Consider the following 23,823-nt stretch of genomic DNA (forward strand, 5'->3'; position numbering starts at 1 on the left):
ATTTATTACTAGCTTTTGCCCGCGACTTCGTTCGCGTGGAACAGTGACTTCCGGCAGATTTTTGGTTTTACTCACATAGTTCCCGATCTCGCGGGATTTTTGAGAAGTTCCCGCTCCCGCAGGATTTTTGGGATAAAAACTATCCTATGTCCAACCAAATGCGTGTAACGAAACCATAGCGCGATCTATTTCGATCCCAACGCCATCTATCGACCATAGTGACAACTCGGATTATTTATCTATACTCCGTTCGGGCATTTTCTTTGTACTAAAAGTAGTATTATATTTTTTATATGTTATTTTATTATTTTTTTCATACCTTTTTACTATTTATTTACTTTTTTCCGATGAATTAAAACAACATGAACCGAACTCGTGTAACGATCGACACCATTGCGCGTAGTACTAATAGAATTATCTATACTCCGTTAGAGCATTTTCTTTGTAGTAAAACTTTTATTATATGAATATTATTTTTTTTACACCTTTTTACTGTTTATTTACATTTTTCTGATGGATTTTCCGATGAATTAAAACAATAACATGAACCGAACACGTGTAATGACACCATTAACGCGATTAACGCCATCTATCTACGGAGCATAGGAACAGCTCGACATTTGACCAATAGATGGCACTATTATATAGTATGTCCGTAATAAATTTTATTTTTTATTTTTATTTTTTGTAATAAAAACTATCCTATGTCCTTTCTCAAGTTTCAAACTATGTCTGTACCAAATTTCACACAAATCGGTTCAGTAGTTTAGGCGTGAAGAAAAGACAGACAGACAGACAGAAAGACAGACAGACAGAGTTACTTTCGCATTTATAATATTAGTTTGGATTAGATCTTGTTAGTTTATTATTTACATTTTAACATAAGTTAGTGTTTTTGTTAAAACATTAATGAAAGAAGCAAAGAAAAAATAAGTTTTTTTAAATACACTTTATTTTTCAAAAAATACAATGAAAGAAACTATTCTTGGAAAACATTTAATAAATACATTGAATGCTGATGCTTAGGCTTGTCTGAGATGGCGCTGGGAAGAGAAAGATGCAAGGATTTGGGGGAAGCCTTTGCCCATCAATGGGACACTAAAAGGTCTAGAAAAAAAAACATTAAAGCTCAGAGAAATTAAAAAAAAAAACAGACACTCGCTTGAGCTGACAAACATTTTTTTAGTTTTTCTGTATCTAGTGAGAGTTTAATACAAATCAGAGTTCAAACACAATAAATATTCGTTTTTTTTTAAAGAAAACTATGCAGTTTTAATTGAAAATGAAAACTATAAAACTAAAACAAACATCTTTATGTGGAAACCTGAAAAACAAGTTCAAATGCATGTCACATAGAAGAAGATCATATAAATTCTCCTTAATATATACGAGAGGTACTAGAAATAAGCAATTCAACGATGAAATTAAACATAAAAAACTTAATAATAGGCACACAGCTTTCATGACTTATTGCTACCTACTTACCACTTCCAGCAACTTTCCGCCAACAACTGAATTTTGTAGCACAGCTATAAACACTTTAAAAACACGATCGAAATTCACAGAATCACAACAAAAATAGATATTAACTGTAAATACATCACAACACACAATATAGGTTATTTCTTCTAAGAACAAAGTAAATACTATTATTTCATAAACACTTTCACCACACTACTCTTAATACGGTAATCGCGATAAGCATTCGATATTATTCGAGCTATCGTTAGACAGCAAATTCGCGGTAATAATGTGTAATACAATTATAAATATAATTCTTGTTTTGACATTTGACGTATAGAAAATGTTTACTTACTTACGAATTAACAAACCTAGCTCTGTTGCGTTCCGCAGACAAAATGAAGAAACTAAACGTAGCTCATCTTGTAAATTCTAAAATAATTATTTTTTATTGCACAGTGCACGGTACCATATTTAAGGTTTAAGTAAATATAAGGTCAAATTTTCTTTTCAATAAAGACTTACTTTCACTTGAACAATTTTAATTCAGTAAACCTAAAAATCAATAACATAACCTCTTCGCGCCACCTCCTATACAATTTTATTAACAAATGGCTTTGGCTTTATTCAAAATGTTTCTGACTTTACAAGTATTTTCCTGATACAAAAACTTCAAAAATTAATAATTATTCATCATTTAATGTATACGTTTGTATGAATTTTGTTTCCTGTCTGTGCTATTACAGCTTGGCAAGCTGAAGCTTGTCTCATTCCGAGTATATATGAAAATTAACATTAAAAAACATGACTCCGAAAGCTGTTGAAGTTACTAAGCTTTTCACATAGGCAACTTTCCTTTTCAGTATAAACCTTTCTAGGCATTTAGGCGTCCTTTCGATGGCCGGGGTTACGATGCCGAAAAATTGGAAAGTCTCAAGTCTGACAGAATGACATAAATTGACGTTTCTTCGACGCTCTAACATAACCTCAAAAATACCTTGTTTATTTTGTTTTAAAATGAGTTTTCTGTTTTGTTTTGGACATATTTAATAAGTAGAAATAGTTTGCTTAACTCATGATTATGAACCTGTAACAGTGTTATATGTTAGTAAGTTGAGGATTTAGTGAAATACCGTTACATAAAAATCTTAATAAAATCCAGGAATTATTTGATATTTCTTATTTGTTGTGAGTTTGTTACGAAAATATAGTTTTATTGGTCAAAGTGTTTAGTCTGTGCAGTTAATAAGTGTATTCATGGTGTAATAAAGTGATTTATATCAGTGACTGTTGGGTCATTCTGGCCGACGTGGTTGGGTTGATAAAAGGTAATACTGCAAAAACTTTTGCATTTCCAAAAACTACTTTAAATTTGGCTTTAAACATATACGTAACTTTTACAGCTAAAAAACCGTATTATTTTTATGTGATTATGAGTCTCTGCTATATTTCGTTTTTTAGTTCAACTTTTAAATTTACAAACATTGTTAGACGCGTATTTATTCACTTAAGTAACTGCTACTTGCAGTTTTCCATTAAACAAATCCAATCATATATCTTGAAACTCCATTAGTAGTAATGTACACACCGTCGTACGGTATCTACATTGCCACTAATATACATGTATGTCATATCTCATTGGATAGTTTTTGATTTTAATGTGCATTTTCTAATTTTAGGTAAGTCTACTGCTTCGAAAGTGAAGAATTGGTAAGTTTTATTTTTAATTATATACACATGTGTCAGATGTTATAGTATTATCTTTTTCATGAATTAAAATTTCATCAATTTCATGTAATTTAATGTGTTTACTTATATTTCAATACACTGTTTTTTATCATAGTCTTAGACTGGATAGTTTTTTTTCTTTTGCTACAAAAGTTTGTAAAATTTTGGTATACATAATTACATTTTTTTTTTTACCTTTTTAACCAAAATGGTGGCTTTGAACAAATAAAATGTATATTCATCAAACAATAAAAAACTGGATAAGATTAATACATTTTCTGGACTTACTGAAAGTTGAAAACATCTGTCTACTTCATGGATATTAATTAAAGTAAGTACTAGTAGATTTAGTAGCTATATATATCTGGGAAAACTTCTTTATAAGAAGTTTGTCTTATCTTGGGAAACAACTCTTTATATTAGAAAAAACCAGAAAGCAGTCAAAGGTAAAGTACAATTATAATATTTATTTACAGCGAAATATGTAAGAACTGTACGAGGAGCCCACCTCATACACTTCAACGGTCTGTTGTACCGTCAACAGTGTAAAGCAAACAAGGACGGCTGCAAGACATGGTACTGTGTAATGTATGGAAGAACGCAGTGTCCATCTATCTTAACCACGGACAGCATGGACAATATAACACAGATCCGAGGTAGCCATAACCACCTTGCACCGGATATTATACAAACCCCTGCGGGTATTATCCATAAACATTCTTCAACATTCCTCTTGAAAGAGGAACGGCGTAGGATTAGTGCACGGAATGCTATATTACCATAATTTTTGTAATGATAATTGTACTTACACATTGTTGATTGCTAAATTGGTAGCATTGCTGAAGAATAATTATATTATTGCAATTGTTGAAGAGAGGCGCAGCTCTATGTTGTGTAGTTCTGTACTTTCACAACTGTAATAATATTTTAAGAAGTGTTGCTATTCCCACAGGTATTGTTTGTTTGGTTTCTCTTTATGTTTGATTGTGTGATTTTTTATTTATACATGTTGATTACTAATTAGTAATTATTATGATCTCTATTTTTATTAAAAATGTAGGCTCTAAGCTTTATGTTGTTGCTTAATAGTTCATTATGAATGTGTGTTCTAAATTTAAAAAGTGTATATTTTTGTTTCAAACAATGCCATATCCTATTTAACCATTGTAAAAATATTATATGTAGGTTATTGAAGCTATACTGATAATGTGTTCGTAGGATATTCTAGGCATATTATTAAGAATATGCTAAATAAATACACCAAGTAAAAAATAGTTATACTAGATACAAGTTACTACTTACATATTGCTCTGTATTGCAAATATAGATTTCAATTGTGATTATTTATTAAGCATCTTTAATAATATATTTCTTTATGACACTAGATATAAAATACAGGATAATAAATGTGTCAGTAAGAAAAAAAATTGTTTTATTTTCCCAAGTAAGGTTTGTAATTTGTTGACTGTGACCTTTAACAATATCTACTTTTTTGTACACCCATTCGAATATTGTCAATTATTATTGTTGTCGCGCCAAAAATTGCAGGACGCATCCTACATATAAATACTATAATGATTATGTTATATATTATAATATATGAGTGACAAGAAGAAATCCTATATAATAAACTAGGCACGAAATTATCAGTTTGCATTTCTTGGTATAGTTTTTAAAACTTATCTTTTACAGAAGCGTTGATCATACCTTCTAGACACCGACGAGGACAGGGCATGCTATTTTTCCGCGGTTACACATATTCGTGGAGAAATTACAAAAAGAACGGAAACTATTGGACATGTTCTAGTCACCACAAAAAAGGCTGCAAAGCGAATGTTTCCACGAACGAGGCCAAACAACCCTTCAGGGTCACAAAGTACCAAGATGATCACAATCATCCTCCCCCAAAAATAAAACTACCCACACATATAGAGTATATTTGATGCAACCGAATTTAAAAGTACAATGTTTATGACAGATTTTAATAAATTGTTTAAGTTTGTTAATAAAGTTTTTTATTTATATAAGTTTTATTATTCCTTTAGACGTAGGTGATTTGGATTTCTTTCACTAAGTCGACAAAGTATAAACTCAACTGAAAAAAAAAGGTTGTATAGATGTATTTCAAGCCTCGGTTCCATTAAATTTTGCGCCTCAACTTTTTGCTCAAGTTACGTGCAGTGTACACTGCATGTTATTTACAATAACAAATGCCAGGCGATCAAAAATATTGATTATATTGTTCCAGAAATACATTTTATAACATCAAGAAAAGGCAAAAGGTTGCTTGTTTACGAAGAGTATACTTTTGCGGTGAACTGTAAGAGCAGGCATCGCGTCACGTGGACATGTTCGTCTCGTTGTTCAAAGAAATGTAAAGCTCAGGTGTCTCTCACTAATAACGGACAATTTACTGTGATAATAGGGAAACATACACACTCCCCCCCTGTTTTCTATGTAGATAGTAAGGGGCAATATCTCAGGATAAGTGATAAGACACTCGATCAGATTGGAGAAGCTTATGTATATGATATCGATGATGATGATTATGAACAGTCATAAAACAAGATTAAGGCTTTCGTGGTGGCCTGCCAAGCTATGTTAGTGCCAGTTTCCAGTTTTATCGAATTTAACTAAATACAAAACCTAGCTGTATTAAATAAAACTGAAAGACTAGTTAGAGAGGCTAAAGATCAAAGATTTTATACATTCCTTGTAAGATTAATGTAATGGCAAAACTTCCCTATTTTTAAAAGTAATTCTTTTAAGACTGTTATAAGAATAAGTTTTTTTTTAAGCTTACATATATTTAAAAGTTTTACCAACTGCTGTACAAATTCTAAGTCATAAATTATAACCGTGATAAAGAATATTTTTATTTATTTAATTTAAGTGTCTGATGAAGTACCAACTGTCCTCCAAAAATGCATTTTAGGTAGTTTTTTGTAAACATTTAATGGAATATAGTTTCAATAAGTACCTTTTTATTAAGTTAATTAGCTATAAGGTACCAGCGCTATAGAATGGTACATAACGTGTTTAAGAAACTTAGGAATTAGATATAAGCATCCAAAGGCTTAAAGAGAAGTTCTAAATAAACGTTTATATTTTGGAAGGTGATGTTTTATTTAAAAAAACATTTATAGTATAATATGTTTAATGCAATTATTTGTATTTATGATGTTCTAGCTTGTTCAGAATATATTAAATAGATCGAAAATGAAGCGCTTGATTGTATGTACTTAAGTTTGGTATTAAAATTGTGCCAGTGTATGTACTTTAGAATATTGTCTAAATAGATCTTCAGAAGAGACTCAAAGGCTCCTGAATCGTCCATGGAACTGGATATAGTTATGACCGTTAATAGTAGCAAGTGAGGTGTGTTGGTGAGGTATGTTAATATATGCAGCTGTCAAATGAAAACATCTGCAAGTCTCTATTTGTTTTAGGTAAATACAAAGTCAGATGTTCAGAGAACCTTTTGATACTATTAAAGTATCTTTTGATTCTAAAATAATTCGTCTATTGTATGTATAAATTGGTTCTTTTAATTTACGTTTCTATGGTTATATGGATCTCTTCCTGATGTTGAGCTTAAGCTGTAAACTGGACGTTACATTAATTGTGTTACATATTTTTTTCTAAATGATCTAGATTGAGTGAGCTACGTCTGTTCTGTGTTTTAGTAGATATTATATTGTTTATGTAGGTATTTTACTATTTTTGTGTTATAATAAAATTCATATCCCCGAAATACTCGTAACCACGTACCTTTTTACATTTTATTACTACCTCCTTTACAGATTTTGCCTCGGGAAACCAAAACCAGTTTTTTTTTAAAGCCAAAAGTTCTGTTTCTTCAATTCTATTGCACCAAGAAACTGACTCAAACTTTACTTTCAGGTCCGGTTCTCTTGAAGACGAAAAGGAAAGGCCAGTACATCCTGTTTTACAAACGTTACACTTACTCGCGCAGTGCCAAGTCGAAGAAGGGGACAGTTTGGAAGTGTACTCTAAGCAAGAGTGAGGAGTGCAAGGCTCGGATGACCACTGATGACAATCTGAATGTCGTGGCTAGGAAAGGGGGACACACGCACAAAGCACCTGAACTGGAAAGTAAACCGAAACATGTTTATTTTACCACTTAACCTTAAAAAAGAACAACGAAAATTACATTTCCGTAGAAAATATGGAACAAAATATTTTATAAAAAGAAATTAGAATGTAGCCGATCAGATGCGGTTTATGTTATTTTTCAGATGGCTTGTAGTCGGAAAGCCGAATATTTTTTTAGTAAATAAGGATATTAATATATTGAGTGTGTCAAGAGCCCAGCTACTGTCCTCACCTCTCATCACCTCTTAAAGCAAATTTTTTCCGTTGTGGTAGAGACCGCAGAACTGGCTCAATTCTACTAATGCAGTGGTCTTGCACCAACAAACAAGTCACGTGCACTAAGATTCGTGGAGCACAGAAATGCTTGTCCCACAGTGGGTGGGCATGGTGATTTGGTGGTGGTACCACTCAGATATCCTTGCAGTCAATATTACTGAAGGATAATCTTTAGAGGTGGTGGCGTACCCTCAGGATCTATGTAGTGCGCTACTTTGATAACAGAAGGGCAACAAACTACTTTTACTAGTAGAGAGTAGATCGTATTTTACAAGTATGAGATATATGGATTATTGTGTTTAGTAGTAAGTACTATTATAGTAAGGTTGGATATATTTATCGAAAAAAAATGAGCTATACAATATTTTTAGCTCGCAAGAGGATCAAAATCATTTTTCAGTCATAGAACCTACCTCGTTATGGTAGTAACTAAAACTATTGTGTCGTAGCTTTAGTTCTTTAATTATAGGATTCAGATTTTATTTTATTTATACGTAGTTAATTATAAAAAGAACTTTAAACATTTTAGCTTGACGCCCAGACTCCTTTTTGACTGGAGTTCCAACATTAATGAGTGAGAATCCTAGGCCATATTAAACTTTTTTGTGTGGCTTACTGGCTTAGTTCATATTTCCTGTAATCAACAAATGCTAGGGATTGTATTCAATGTAATAAGTCTGATAGGCAAAGAAAGATAACCGTTCCAAAATACCCATTGTTAAATCTTGAAGACTGCTGGATATTTTTTTTTTAATTTATATTAGTAGTTTGTAAAAAGTTTTTGACGCTATTAAAGACGTTTGTGTAAAAAATGTGTACCTGTTCTGGGGCACTGTAGCGTTGTAGCTTGGTATTTATAAAAAAAGAAGATTCATGGAGGGATGCCCAGATTCTCTTGTTCACCAATTAACGAACTAAAACTAGTTAGTTAATTCACAGCCTAAGTTTTTAAGTAAATAAAGCAAAGCAGTAGCTTTTACATTTATTTTATGCGTAACAGATTCAGCTTCAATTTTAAGGACTTTGAGGTTGCTTTTGAGGAAACGCTAAACATAGGATAAATAAGTAAGTCAATTGTAACGTTAATTAAGATTATAATATTTTAACTTTCAACTTAAATGACATCGAATGTAACGATGGTAGTATCAAGGACTACGGTACAAATTATTTACAATAATATGTAATTAGATTATTAGCATTTTTTAGGTATTATTTTTTATAGTTATAAATTGTGTTCATTTTTACGAATGTGAGTAGATTACGTTACAGTAAAGTTTTATTAGTAATTTTGCCGTGCGATAGCAGTGACACTATTTACCTACGGTTGCAGAAGTTTATTCTAAAATGTTAGTAACCTCGCGGCGACCGGTCGCCGCGCCGTATGGATAGGAGGTCAACAATTGCAATAGGAATATTGAAATTTCGTCTTTATCCGCTATAGCAACTTGTGTGTCTAAAGTAGCAGACATACAACTATTCAACGGTTTGATCTATCATAAGCCCCTATATGAAATGACCAATTTACAATTTCATTTACGTACTAAGAGATACTTTATTTACTCATTGTATTTTTTTATTTTAAATTATTTTGTAATAAGTTTTTTTTTCTCTGAACCCTCCGAACAATATAGATTATAAAGTATTTTTTTACACTTGACATATGTATATTTGAAATAGAGACGAATAATCATACTATTTACAATTAATCATAAAATTTATTGTTCCTCATTTATATTTTGCATTTTTAAGGAATATTATTTCTAAGTTTATTGTGTGTGGGTTGCGTGTGTATTTTAAAAATAAATTTTAATCTCATCTTTTCGTTTTTTTTTTTTTTGTAATTTTTTATATTGAAAATGTTTTATCGGGAAGTCAAAAACAGGTCAATAAAATTAGTGTTTTTTTTTGCTGAATCAGGTAGTTCATAAATCATTACGATTATTTATTATTATTAAATATATGATGTCTTTAGAGAAAATAATAAAAGTTTTGTACAAACATTAAAAATGCTAGCACTGTTAATCGCAACTTAAACTCAATTAACTTCTCATAAACAACCAGTATCTATTCAAGTGCCCTTTACCTTCCAGTGTCAGTGGTGACCGCCGTCGACGGGGCGACACTCCTTATGCTGAACGGCTACTCTTTCTCCAATCCCGCACCCATGACAGGTGGCGAGCGGTGGTACTGCTCAGGCAGGTTCAAATGGAAATGCAATGTCTGCCTTCATGTCAACGATGACTACGAATTCGTCTGCATATCAAACGTACACACGCACAAACCACCAGTATACGAAAAGACCCCAGATGGACTTTACGTGGAAACTGGTCTTTAATCTTAAGGAATAAAGTTTAATATCGTTTGACTCGGTTTTTAAGGACTGCAATTATGCTCAGAGGGCGTACTACCTTTTAGAATATTATTTATTGCAGTTGTGGCAAAGAGCTGCTCTACAACGCACAACTGCAAAAATATAAATTTATGAAGTGTTGGTTGGCCGAAATCAAATTAAGCTTTTGTATTCGAATGTGATCTCTTATTTGTATGACAGATTGTGAATGTACTAAACATGTAAAATATTTTTAGTATTATTTTTACATTATAAAACTAAAGTGTTCAGGGTATTTATTAAATTAATAGGTTAGTTTATTATTGATGTGGCGAAACTATTTTTGTGTCTTATAAACTTTTAGAATTAGATATTTGGTAAAAATATTCGTGTACTCCATTATGCATATTTGGTAGTTGTAATAACGGAGATAACGAAAAACCGGGAAAATGACAACACCAGCCACAATTATTTTTTCTTGAAAATAAAAACTTTTGTGATTGGTAACATTTATTACACTGTCATGTGTGTTTAAACGACTTTCACTTTAGGGTCATTTGATCAATGACTTTATTTTACGAATGTATTGTACCTGACTTAAATATTTACTGGATTTTCAGAAAAATGACGGTGCCCATTAAAGTATTACGCTGACTCAAACTATTTATTGTTATGTTGACTTTTTTATCGTTTGCTTGTACACTGACGCTTTTTAAGTCCTCTATCTAATTACCTAAGTACTTACATAAGTTTACTGGGTAAATTTCAAGAAAATGGCTGTCTGCAATTTAGAAATAAAAAATAATATTTTTAGTAATTTGTGGTAGTGTGTTTTTTATTAACAAAAGTTTTATATTGCTCACAGAGAAAAAAGTGAAACTGAAGCACTCGCTCATAAGACTTGTGGGCAAAGTTGATACCCGCCCTTGTGTAAACTGCGTCAAGATGTGGGTTGTGGCGTATAGGCGAGGAGTCGCCCTTAACTTGCCCAGGAAAGTATTAACCTACTGCGGAAAATGCCCCGACAAACCCTACTATTGTTACAATTGTTTCTTCAAGATGCATGTACTGAACTAAATGTATTCTTCAAAAGATTATCGGTGTGATAAATGTCTATTTCTGTATATCTATATGTGAGTACCGAAAAATGAAAATTTATATATTTGATGTTATAAAACCTTAGAAATTAAGACCAAATTGTAGTCTCCATAAGACATTCCAAAGATTTGTAATTCTTGAGAATCTGTATCATACCTTCAGCACTAGTATTTATTCGAAGGAATCCGGATTTACAGATATTTTGTATTAGAAAGTCCCAATTAATGGACTTTGTCTAATATTAAGCAAGACTAAGTTTTATCTATAACAATTTCAGCTGTTCTCGTAAAAGTATTTATTAATTTTAAGTACATCGATCTCATTTTTCTACCTAAAGTATTTTGGACTCAAACCAAATATCAGATATTCAGATGTTTTTCTTATAAAGATAAGGCAAAATTAATTATGCCTAAAATATTTTTATTGATATATTGAACGGTATTATCAATGTTGTCAATCTATAGATATGAACTTAGTATCTACCTTTTTAATTCTAGTAGTTTGAAGTCCGCAAATGATATTGTGAGACATAAATGTTTAGGTAATAAGTGATAATAGGATTAATTTATATTAGTGGTAAGTTATTGCTTCCAAAGTTTATTTTAGCTTAATGTCATGGTCATTACTTCAAGGGTAAAGATTTTACTGAGTGCAATGGATGCCGAATACCTATATGTAGGTAGGTGTCTATAAGACGGCATGTGATATGGAATTTCGAAGTATTTTGACCAAAAACGCTGCTATTTTTATTTCCTTAAGACTGCTTTTTATGTAACGGTGATACCGGCGCTCAATGGCTATGGGAAAATTGAATCGTGATTAAACTGTGATGTTTTGGACTAATAAGGGTAGGTAACCTAGTAGTCCAGTTTTGGCAATGAGATGTGATTTAGGACTTTATATTTATTTAGCTGCACTTCTCCAAAGAAATAAAGCGATATTTTTTGTCCCTTAACTTTTACATACTTGTAGGTATATTGTAAGTTTATGTAGAATCATAATTTTAAGCTGTCTTCCGTGTCGTATAAAAAAGTATTTCATGGTCTTTATAAATGTTAAAAAAAATATTGATGTTGGCTGTTTTAAAAAATTAAATTTCGATATTAGGGATATATGATATTTCCATTAATACAGGTACTTTTGACTATTATCAAAATTAATATATATGTATATTCGATGTGATATTAAAATGAATGATGGTTGTGTCCATTTTAGGCCTAATATATTATGAGGCATTAATTGTGAAGAAATCGTTGGACCTAAACTCTATTTAAAGTAGTACTGTAGTAAACCTAGGATATAGCCCTGACTTGGCCCAATTTTTAGGGGTACAACAGGCATTTTACTGTATTTTATCTTTTTAACCAAGACAGTATTTGTGTGTGTGTAGTATTAAGTTAAGCTCTGCGATTTTACTGAGCTTCTACTGATCGTGATTTTTCTAGTTTATACTTAATTCATAATAGTTTTACTACTTACACTTGTTCATTTTGCACAATATCTATTTTTACCAAGACGGTGTTTTTTTTTGTGTAGCTCGAATTTGAATCCTGTTAAGTTCTCGGTTGCCAAATTAATATAAATATATTTAAATGATATGATGATTCCTAGTCAATAGTTAAAAAACATATGCAGGAAATATGAACTTATCAAAAATGTATGTAATACGTAGATATTTATAGAATTCAGAGATTTCTGTGTGTCAATGTTTAAATGAATGTCTTCAAAATAAAACTTAGCTGAATAAATCTCATTTTTGTTTTTTTATTACCTACTTCACTTTTTTATACTGGGGGTCTATCACCACCTCTTAATGTAAGACCGTTGTAGAAAAAACACAGTCGATGTTGATAGGCCCCTTGTTCTTGTAATTTGGCAGCATTTTTACAGTTGAACTTTTTTCAGACTTGGACTACAAATTTATACCTTCCGGACGGGGGAAGAACTCTCTTCTTCTCCTAGAAGGCAACACGTTTAGCCAAGCTAAGAAAGATATAAGATATTGGAACTGCTCCAAAAGGACCTCAATGGGATGCAAGGCCAAAGTCCATTTTAACAACAGTTTTTCTATCATATATTATGATAAAACACATAACCATAGTCCTCCGAGATATTATAGGCAACTGGATGGGAGTTATATTAAAATAGGTTAAGTTGCAAGGGCGTCGCATCACCGCGTAGATCAAAACTTGGAGTTGTAGAACTGTGGCAGCGCGACACACTGTACCTATAGAGCGTCGTAATTGTTCCTCAACTTCAATAGTCTTTCTTTAAGAGGCGGTTGTAAACCCCTTGGTTAAAGGTTTTATGATATGCAGCTGAATACGAAACTTTTAAACCCATGTTGGTATTAAAATATTAGAACAAATATAGTACTTATTTATATTAAGGTAATTTAAAATAGCTGTTAATAATAAACTTTCTTCTACGAGTAGTTTATTTCTTAGTTCTAAGATCCTTTAAATTTTAATTAAATACTGTATTTATATAATTATTGTACTTAATTAGATTTAGGTAATGTTTAGACTAGTCAATAAATATGATCGTCGGTAATTTAGGTCGTAAACGCTTACGCTTTTCCCCTTTTTATTTTATTTTTGTTGCAACCTTTTTTCTTTAGTTACAGTAATCTCACTGTCTACGGGTAAAAATTTGCTCATTGTCAATGGGTATACTTTTAAAGAAGAATACCATGTAAACGGTGTGACAAAATGGATATGTAACGAGCCAAGTAACGGGAAGTGTGAAGTTTGTCTCTTCGCCAATAAAAAGTACCACGTTCTACTCATGGAAAACGTCCATACCCATGAGCCTATATTGTGCCGTATATTTCAAGACAGGATTCTGTAATCATCTTTTTTGTCGGTTGATGTTATATAATTGTTGTCTTGATCTCGTTGCTTTTACTATCTACTTATATCTGTTGTCTGTCTGTTGTTGATTGAGTAAATACATTTGGTATTTTAAGTTTTTTCAATGTTTGCATGCCTTAGTTGTTAATAAAGTTCATAATTGTCAGTTCTGTGTACATTTATTTGCGTAATCTTACACCTATGCTCAATCTACACTTAAAACCTAATACATCTACTTCTAATATTAATGCATGCTCGTAGTACCAGCTTACAAAGTTAAGGTTTTATATTAAAGGTTTTGGTAACTCTTCCAGAATCGAAAGGCAATGAAACTTTGGAAGAGGAAGAAGAAGAAGAAGAACAGGAGTACACAACAGTAACAGAATACGTAGGAGAGGAGCCAGAACCGGCAGAAGATGTGGCTCTTTTCGTAGAATCTCGCAGAGGAAAAACCGTCCTTCAATACAACGGACACAGATATCGCAAAGCATATAAATCTAAGAATGGGGTCCGATGGAACTGTTCCTTGAACAAGAACTGCTCAGCATTCCTGTTCTTGAATGATAATGATGAGATTCTTATGTCCAATGAGGACCATGATCACCCACAGTCGGCAAGGCTGGAAAACGTTGACACGGACCAGACAGGTTAGATTTCTTTTAATAATAGTTTTTCCCGGTCAGACTTCTAGCTATAATTTTGTCATCATCAACATTATTTTAACAATTTATATTTAAACAAAAGTAACGGGTTATGAGTATGACTTCGAAGATTCCATTTCATGAATTTCCATAAAACTATATTTTAGTCTGACCAACATTATATCTATAAGTGTATAAGTATAATACAAAAATGTAAACACTGTTTTTTTTACTTTATAGACACAGCTGTAGTGATCACATCTCGCAAGGGTAAAGAGATGCTTTTATTCCGAAAGTACACTTACCGCAAGCAGTACGTCAAAGGGAACAAGTCCCGTTGGATCTGTTCCACTCTCAAGAACTGCCGCGGCTGCGTCTTCACTGACAGCAATAACTTCATCATCTCTGCCTTTGAGGGCCACTGCCATGATCCCCCGAAGTATTACCTCAAGCCCGACCACGTACTCAGTGCTCTGAGAGAACCCTTGATCATTGAGACCGATTAAATAAGTTTATAGGTCGAAATTTAATCATACGTTAGACTATATACCCGTATTGTAATCGTAATTATTATGTACCCTTTGATCAACTAATAAATTAAAAATTTGGTGAATGTATGTTTTTGTTGAAATTATTTTGCCTACGCTTTTTGTTGCATTTGGGGACATTTTTTACCTACCCTAGCTCATGAGACATGTTTGTAACTTTCAGCTTACGCAATGATATCGAAACGTGGTCGACCCTTGATACTATACAAAAATTATACTTATTCCCGGTTCCCGTATCCTCTTAAGAATGGTTGGCGCTGGTATTGTTCCAAGGTGAAAAATTGCAGGGCTTATATACTGACCTCAGTCGACGATGTTATCATTTCAGCTACGGGGTACCATAATCACTTGCCGTTGCGGTGATAAAAAGCATAACATGGATTCTCATAAAAAAGGAATCTTATATTTGCAATCAAATAAGGCAATTGTTATCCTGCCAAAAAAATAGATTCAATACCTAAGCGACTTGCAATTACCTACTGAATGTTAAATCAGGACTTCAATAAAGGTGCGCAATGAAAAATAGGTATATTCGTTTCAAATGAGTTGATAACTGCCTTAACGAAATTTTGAGCTGAAAACTATTATTAATATATAAAAAATAAGTTCAAATTTAGTCGTTGTTGTCGAAATGGATATTTTGTCACTGGCTCTTCAATTTCGATGAGTACAGAGCGAAGATGTTGCGTGATTATCTTCTCATTTGAAACGCATATTTTAATGACGTCATCGAAACTACTGTACCTCAAAATTGAAAACACAAAATCCGAAAAAACGTGCTTTTTAAATTGTATTAGCTAAGTGCCTTTTAACTTCCTACCTACGTATTATATTTACTGTGTTATGTCTTATTATTGTTAAATTATGTAATATTTTATGATAAAACTAATTTAATTCTATAATTATGTGCGCTGAATAATTAGTGCCTAGCTAACGGTGAATAAGTAGTCAGTACTTAATTAAAATTTATGTAGCTAATGTAACTTCTTACCAAGAACAGTATGTTATTTATTGTATTAAAAAATAGTGCCTTTGTAAGGAAATTCACTCATTTAAATAAATGTGCTTTTAAATTGACTGATATGTTTAATTTATCTCAAAAATTGGACCCGATCCATGAAGTATTTTTTTACAGACTTAAAAAAGACGAGGTTCTCAATTAGGGCACTTTTTTAATCTCTTACATTCACCTACATAACCAAAACCGACCTACATATAGTTAAAGCAACATTTAGCACTAATTATCGCAAAATGCCCTTGCTTATCGGATGGTACTTGATTCGAAGTACGTGATTCAGTAGTAGGAATACATTGCATTACCTCATCAAGTAGATTTAGATGTTGTGTTCAGCTTATGTCAGAACTTAAGGAGCCCTATGTTTTAAGCACGCAGCCAAGGGCTATCCAAAACTTAACGAAAAACATACATCCCGATTTTAGTCACAGTTAAATGTGTAATAAACTTTGATTTGATTGATATTTTATCTTTTCATACATTTGATATGGTCAAGGTGAATAACTAAGGTATATAGTGTTCGCAATTGTTTGTACTTATTAGTTTACGATATCTACAGTGCATATAATACTAAAAAAGTACTTTTTATTTATAGACCTTATGTTAGTGTCTTTTCAACATTTTGGTGATGTGAAATTTTAAACAATAGACTTATCAGAAAAAGTTCTGGGTAAACAAGTGAAAATAATATCAGATCGTAGAAAGGAAATGACAAATAAAGGTAAAATATTCGATTACAAATACTTTTAATCACATAAAAAAAAAATCAGATACAAAAAAAAAACATTGAGGTAGTGAGTATTACAATCAGTCTTAATTTATTTGATGTTTATCAGTCAAGAGGTAGGAATCGAAAAGATTTTACAAAATGTAATGCTAAATTAAAACTAAGACACAAATAAGTACCCATGACAAATCTTAAATTAAAATTAAATATACCACTACAAATTTATAAAAATGGTTCACTTAATACTAAATGGATATAAAACAAATACAGTTTATTTTAAAATCATTAAATACCAGACATTGAATTATTTTATTCTTAATTATTGACCTACATCTACACTAGTTACCAAATAAAATACTATTATAGCTTGAGGTAGAAAATATATTTTCAGTCTGTTAAAGATGACTTTAACAATACAATTTTGAAGTAAAATAAAGGTACAAATAAAATACTAGTCTTGTGGTTTCAAGGTTATCATTTTCAGTCTTAATTTGAGGTACAAGATTTCTCAGTCTTAAAAATATTAATAGAAAAAAGTAATTTACCATTATGCAGCTGCATAATGTTAAACAACTTTAAAAGATCCATCGTTGCGGCGATAGAACCCGTGTGCTGGGTGATTGTGTGTGTTACGCACCCGTTTGATGGCACTGCCAAGTCTGTGCACCACCGTGGTTATGTCCACGTTGCAACCCGTCTTAGTCCGTGATGTGCAGTACCATTGCTTCTTTCCATAGGCCAGTTTATTCTTCAACCGGAATGCGTATCCTTCGTGGACCAGTAGTAAGCTCCCTTTCCGTGTTGGTATAAAACTTGCAACTGAAACTGTAATATTTAATTAGTAAATGTTGTTGAAAAAAGTTTTCCTAGGTTCAGGTAGACTATAAATTAAACAAAGAAATAGTTTTAATAACATTTATTAACAAGTAAAGCAGTTATTTACATTACACAAACAGTTCAATTGAGTTGAACCTAAATAGTGCACTTTCAAAGTTAAATGCATAAATGCTGATAATCGATACAACTCATTTAATGTAAGCAGAAGAAATATCAAAATTTACATGAATAATAGTTTATTTCTAAATAGATAACATTGGTTTGCACGTCAATCACTCATACGAATAATACACTTTCAATGAACATAGTATTCGCGCGCGTTATAACCTATAACGAAGACTAATTCACAATTTGTGAACATAAACTTAGGTAGCATTGAAAAACTATCGAAGTTTAACTAAACTAAAAGCAAAACAAATTAATTAAGAAGTGTTTGAAGAAAAAAACATGAAAACAAAACACGCTATGAATGACGCTACGAGAGACGCTGTCAAATTGTCATCTAATGATTGTCAATCATCAAGTTCTTTAAAACTTGCCATTACTTGCCATCAATAAAGTTCACGACTAGCAACACCATCAGCGTTTTTACGTTTCGTTTCATTTGAACAACATTACCTTGGAGATTCCAGACATAATTGTAATTGTCGTATAACAAGTGCTAGAATTGTGAGAATGATAAAATAATGTATCCTCTTAAGAATAAAGCATGTTTTTAACGTAATATAATGTGTGTGCATTAAAATGTACCTGAGATATTTCAGCTTAAATCCGATCGTGCTAATGTGACTAATGTCACTGTCATAGCATGACATTTTGACAAACGTGTTTCGTAAATCGTATCGTAGGAAGTTTATCAAAGAAAACAGTGAATTAATTTATTCTGTAAGTCAGTATGTTATCTGATTTTATAACATGATCAAATTATGTTTAGTTCGCAAAACTGTAGTGCTTCTCGGAAGGCTGACTGATCTTATAAGTAAAAATTACGAATTAAAACTTGTGTCGAAGTTTTCAAAGTTGTTATTATAAGTTTCAGTCCGTGATTTTGGAAGAGTGGTGTTAAAAAGTAGTTTTAAACATGTGATGTGATATAAAATAAGTTTTTACGAAGTGGATTATGACATGTTGGGATTAGAATAGATAAAATACGTATGTAATATATGTTGACACAATGTTCTAATGGGTTATTATCCTGTTTTAGCCATTTCATTATATTGATGTAAATGACATAAGGTAGACACCATATTAATGAATACTTTATTGATAATACAAATTTGATTTATATTAAATACTTATTTGAATATTAAAAAAATCATATTTAGCACAATACATGGTTTTCTAAAAAAAACTTTGTAGTTTTGATCATAAGCCTTTTGTTATCAATATATTACTGTAACAGATTCTTTAAAGCCTTTGAAGTAGGTATGATAAAATTACATCTTTTACCCCTAACAGCAGTCTTTCTTAGTTTGGGCACATCACAAGTTTAGAAAAATATGAGTTGTGGTGAAAGTGCTTCATTTGTATTTTAGTGATATGAACATTTTTGTTGTTTTGACATTATTACTGTTTTTGGGATAGAGTCTATTAGCACCTACTCATAGATCATATAAATCCCTATTTGTGATTGAAATAGCCCAAATATTAACCTGATAAAAATGCAGATTGGGCTCATAATAATTAAAAAGCACCACAATGTATGTGGTATGTACAAATATGTTTATGTATATCATGTAAAACTGTTTAGTTGAATGATTGTGAATGTGAATTACAAAGCTGTAGAAATTAAAAAACATCCCATATAACTGATTATTATGTCAATTTGATGGTCACTTTTATTTTAGAATACAATTTGTCACATTATCTAATACATTTTCAATTAAGAGCTTAAGAGTGCCCTGTTACCTCTTTAAATAATGTTTTTGTGGAAGAGAAACACCATTTTTTTTAGTATAATTGTATAACTGTCTTAAAAAATGAAGAAATTATAGAATAAAAATAAACATATCGCAACACTGAATTAAACAAACACTTTATGCAATGTATTGCACCATTGCACTTCCACAGCTGCAATTTTTTGTTAAATATTTCAAGTTAGTTCTGGAAGAATGTTGTCTGAGATTTGGATTTCTAGTTTAAAGTTTATTCTGTTTTAGTGATGTTTTTTGTCCAAGAGAAGAGATTTTATCTATATCATTTTGATGTCTTTTTAGTATAAAGTAAAACATATAAAAAAAATACATATTATATTTGTTAGCAAATATTGTATATTATAATAAATAATATGTACTTTGTTTTATATGAAAGTAAACAACAATGTTTTTGAATACTTGTAACTATAAATTATGTTATAAAGGTACCATCAATTTTTAGGTATGCTTTAAAAAATTGTTGTGACTTAAGCTCAATACATATTATTTGTGAACATTTTACACATAAGACCAGGCATTATTATTGATGGTCATTCACAAATAATTAATTGTTTAGTGTTTAAAGTCTGTGTTCAAAGGTGAACAAGGCATAAAAATAATTCAATATTTTTATAAGCAAGCTTAAGAATACAAAACTTCTGACATCGATCTTGTTTAATTCATTGCAGTTAAGAACAATCTTCACCATATCAGTTTAAACGAAAAACAAATAGTTTAAATCTAATACAACCACCAGTAAGGTTAACATAATGTTAAACATTAAATCGTCCAAATTTAGTCTCAGGAGTTGAAGAACAGTTGGCGATCTTAGAATAGTCATTTGGCAAATCACTTATTATTTACCAAAAATGAGATAAATTCAAGTAATTGCTTGCAAAACAATTTATGCTTGTTTGGGTGATTCTTACGTTCTTCCTCCTAATTAGGTATTCATACATCTTCTATGTTGTAATTGTTACATTTACTGTGATACATGTAAGTGCATCAGATATTCGAAATCTCCTGAAATGGTCACAACCATTTTGTTATTAAATACATCTACAATAACGTTGTTGTTTCATTTTCCTTCCTGTTAATGTAAGTCAGGAAATCTTTATTTGTGTAAGAGTTACAAATACGTATTTTGATTTCAGGTATATTCATAAACACGCGAGGGAACTCAAAACTATTTATATATCAGAATCATACGTTCCGGTTCATGTACAAGAAGGCGTATGGGAGTCAGCTCTGGTATTGCTGGTACTTCTTCAGCAGATGTTGTCCTGCGAAGTTGCGGATCAATAACAACGGGAAGGTGACGGAGAGCATCGGACGGCATAACCACGACCCCCCCACGTGTTGGATGACTCCGGACGGCAAGTCCTACAGCCTTCCCCCTCTCCCAGACAAACCCAACACGCCAAACAATGTATAAACAATAAAAGTATTTCGAAACAATGTGTTTCACTGCCTTTATTTTGTTGTGAAATGAACAAACTGCCTCTATTTCAAACAACATGAGATTTTTATTTGTATTCTATGGAATGTTAAGTTTATGTCAAAGGTTTAGTTGTAAATTAGGTTAAGTATTATCTACGTATGTTAATGAGTTTCCTAGGCTATGTACAAACTTTGAGTTTATTGTAATGCAACATATTCTGTTAGAGTTTTAAATATTTATCTTAAGATTATTATTTGTACCTACATTTTATTTTTTAAGTGTATTTGGCGTGTTATTTTTTGATAGGCGTCATTTGGACATTGGTTTAGAGTGATAGGACCGCTTTTTCGTAAAATAATGGGTCCACGCCTTCGAGTAAAGCAAGTATCCACCTGACCTCCACAATCCACACAGCCAAGATACATAATTCCTAGCAAGATTGTTTTTGCCAACAAACTTCAAGAAGATAAAAAAGACAAATCGGTAATCGCTCTCTTCGATACCATCGCCGTACAAGAATGACCCTTATCAAAAGATAGCATGTACGCATTAATATATCAGAACTTGTGGCTGAATATAACGTTTCAACATTAGGTAATTCTTACATTTGTTGTTGTCAAGACCATCATAAAAAACCGTGATAACAACAGATTTAAGCACGTTGACACTTCTATTGGCAACACCGATTGTAATGTTCCATTTATCGTGCATTTTCAGTGAAAAGGCGGAGTTAATTATATAGAATTTGTTTTATTCGCACGTATTTTAGTATTGTTTGTCCTTCATAACATTCTCGTTTCCATTATTTCGCTTTTATTGGTTTGATTCATAACAAATCAAGGTAAAGCGAAGTCATTTGTGTTGTCCAAACGTAGTGTTAAAAAAAAAACCAGTCGTTTTAGATGTTTATCGAGAATTTGTATTACCGTGTAAAAACAAATGTTAATAAATTTATTAAAAGTAATGAAGTTTTCGTTGCAAGTAATTTAATTTGTTAAGCTTTTGTGAATCATATTAATGCTAAATTATAAACCAATATTTTTTTTTATTTGATATCGACTACGAAAAGCCAATGCCTCATCGAGAAAAATAACATAACTTTCCCAGATTTCTCTTGCCATCGTTCCTTTGCATGTGTCACTGTTGACTCATTACGTAATATTCGTTGACTTGGTTCTGCAAAAAAGTGTAAATTTATCTATTAATGAGATCTCCAGCTCATCCACATGATAGATTTTCTTTCTGCTAGTAGTAATTTTAATATTGCCCAGCGAGCCTGTCACCACCTCTTAAAGTAGGTATTATTGCAGTTGTGGAATCGTGACAGAGCACTGCACAGCGTAGAAGTCTTATACAACAGCAATAATATTTTTTATTTAAGGAGGAGGTAGTAAGCCTCTGATATCTTCTTGAGTTCAACTGGCATTAATCCGCAGGCTAATGGTGTAGATACAGATAAATTCCCCTAACTTTCTGCTTAGTTGGAAAATCATCTGAACCGTTCCAAAAGAGCATTAGGTACCACAACATTGATATGTAAAAACCCAAGATACAATGTCAGTGCCTAAATAAAAGCTGATTGAAATATCCACACAGTAAAATTGCGTGGCCTTTATACAGTCTCGCGACGTAATAACAACTTAATCTCATTGTACCGCAAGGTGGAAGTTCCAAAAAATACATGATAGGCAATAAAAGACTGTTTCGATGCATTAAACATCTGGGGTTCATATATATCAACCACATCCTCTTTTAGAACGCCTAGAATTTAGAAATATAAGTTCGCCGGTAGATTTTTCAACCAGACGTCATTGCTTCAAAATGACAGAGATTGTGTATTTAAATGTTACACTATTAGTGTAAAAACAAAAGTTCCGTTTTGTAATATAGTTATTGTGCCTTTCAAGAGTTTTATGTAAACCAAATATAAATATATTGTATGTGTACGCTGTCTTCCTTATTTTTGACTCCTTAAAAATGATTTGCGCTAAATAAGGCTGGGCATTTCTGGTGTTGATGCTTGAGCAAGTAACGGACGCGGATGACGCGTAGCACAGCGTTTAGGATTAGTCAGAAAGATTCTGAAACTAACCGTTCCCTACCCCAGAGATCCATCCGCGATACCCAAAGAATAGGCAACGCTGTTATTGTCTTATGTAGTTTATGACAGAACTCTTGACAGCTGTAAGTATAATATGAAAATAATCCTTCCTTGAAACAAATACAACTGGTAAAACTAAGAGCTTAAGTTCTAAAGCTTTGTCGTTACGGGAGACGTACGGGTAGCGCGCACAGTCCCCCGTAACGATATACGATACGGATCAATTCAGGTTGCTGTCTAATGAGGGCTACACGTGGCTTCGTTCCAGAAGCCCAGAGTCCAACGGGCAGCTGTGAAACCGGCCCGTTTGAATAACAGAGAGCAATAAGGACCTCCATAATATCCAAAACTCCATAAGAGTTTTGCACAATAGCTGGTGTGGCATCTTTGTTGAAACAATCTTTTCGAAAGAGCTTTTTTGTGTGTGTGTGTGTAGCTTTTTAAGCACTTATTTCAATTATAATCCACCTTAATTTGCTCACTTCTCTAAGAGAAGCACATAAAAAGGTTTGTTTCAATTAATTTCAGGTAATAAAAAAATAAAACGCAAGCGAGGGCAGTGGACAGAAGAAAACTTAAAAGACGCGGTGGCGGCGGTATTATGTGGAGAACTCTCGCAGAACGCTGCATCACATCGATATAATATTCCAAGGCGGACTCTCAGGAACCACCTTAAAACTAAAAGTATTGTAAAACGAGTTGGTCGTGCTGCATTATTAAATCGAACCCTAGAGAAAAAC

The 23,823-nt window shown here is 32.1% G+C and overlaps 1 long non-coding RNA gene across 4 annotated transcripts; it reads left to right on the top strand.

Annotated features, from left to right (window-relative positions):
• Window positions 1-2,197: 2,197 nt before the first annotated feature.
• On the top strand, window positions 2,198-22,928 carry LOC113495534. Of its 4 annotated transcripts, XR_003400739.1 has the most exons (5): window positions 9,472-11,584; window positions 12,914-13,854; window positions 14,175-14,507; window positions 14,742-16,785; window positions 20,696-22,928. It is a non-coding gene; the product is annotated as an uncharacterized LOC113495534 (long non-coding RNA). The 4 variants fall into 4 exon arrangements; XR_003400738.1 differs by lacking the exons at window positions 9,472-11,584; window positions 12,914-13,854 and adding an exon at window positions 2,198-2,789; XR_003400737.1 differs by having other exon boundaries at window positions 9,476-13,854.
• The last annotated feature ends 895 nt before the right edge of the window (window positions 22,929-23,823 follow it).

This window comes from Trichoplusia ni, chromosome 7, assembly GCF_003590095.1.
Source record: "Trichoplusia ni isolate ovarian cell line Hi5 chromosome 7, tn1, whole genome shotgun sequence".
Classification (NCBI taxonomy): Eukaryota; Metazoa; Arthropoda; class Insecta; order Lepidoptera; family Noctuidae; genus Trichoplusia; species Trichoplusia ni.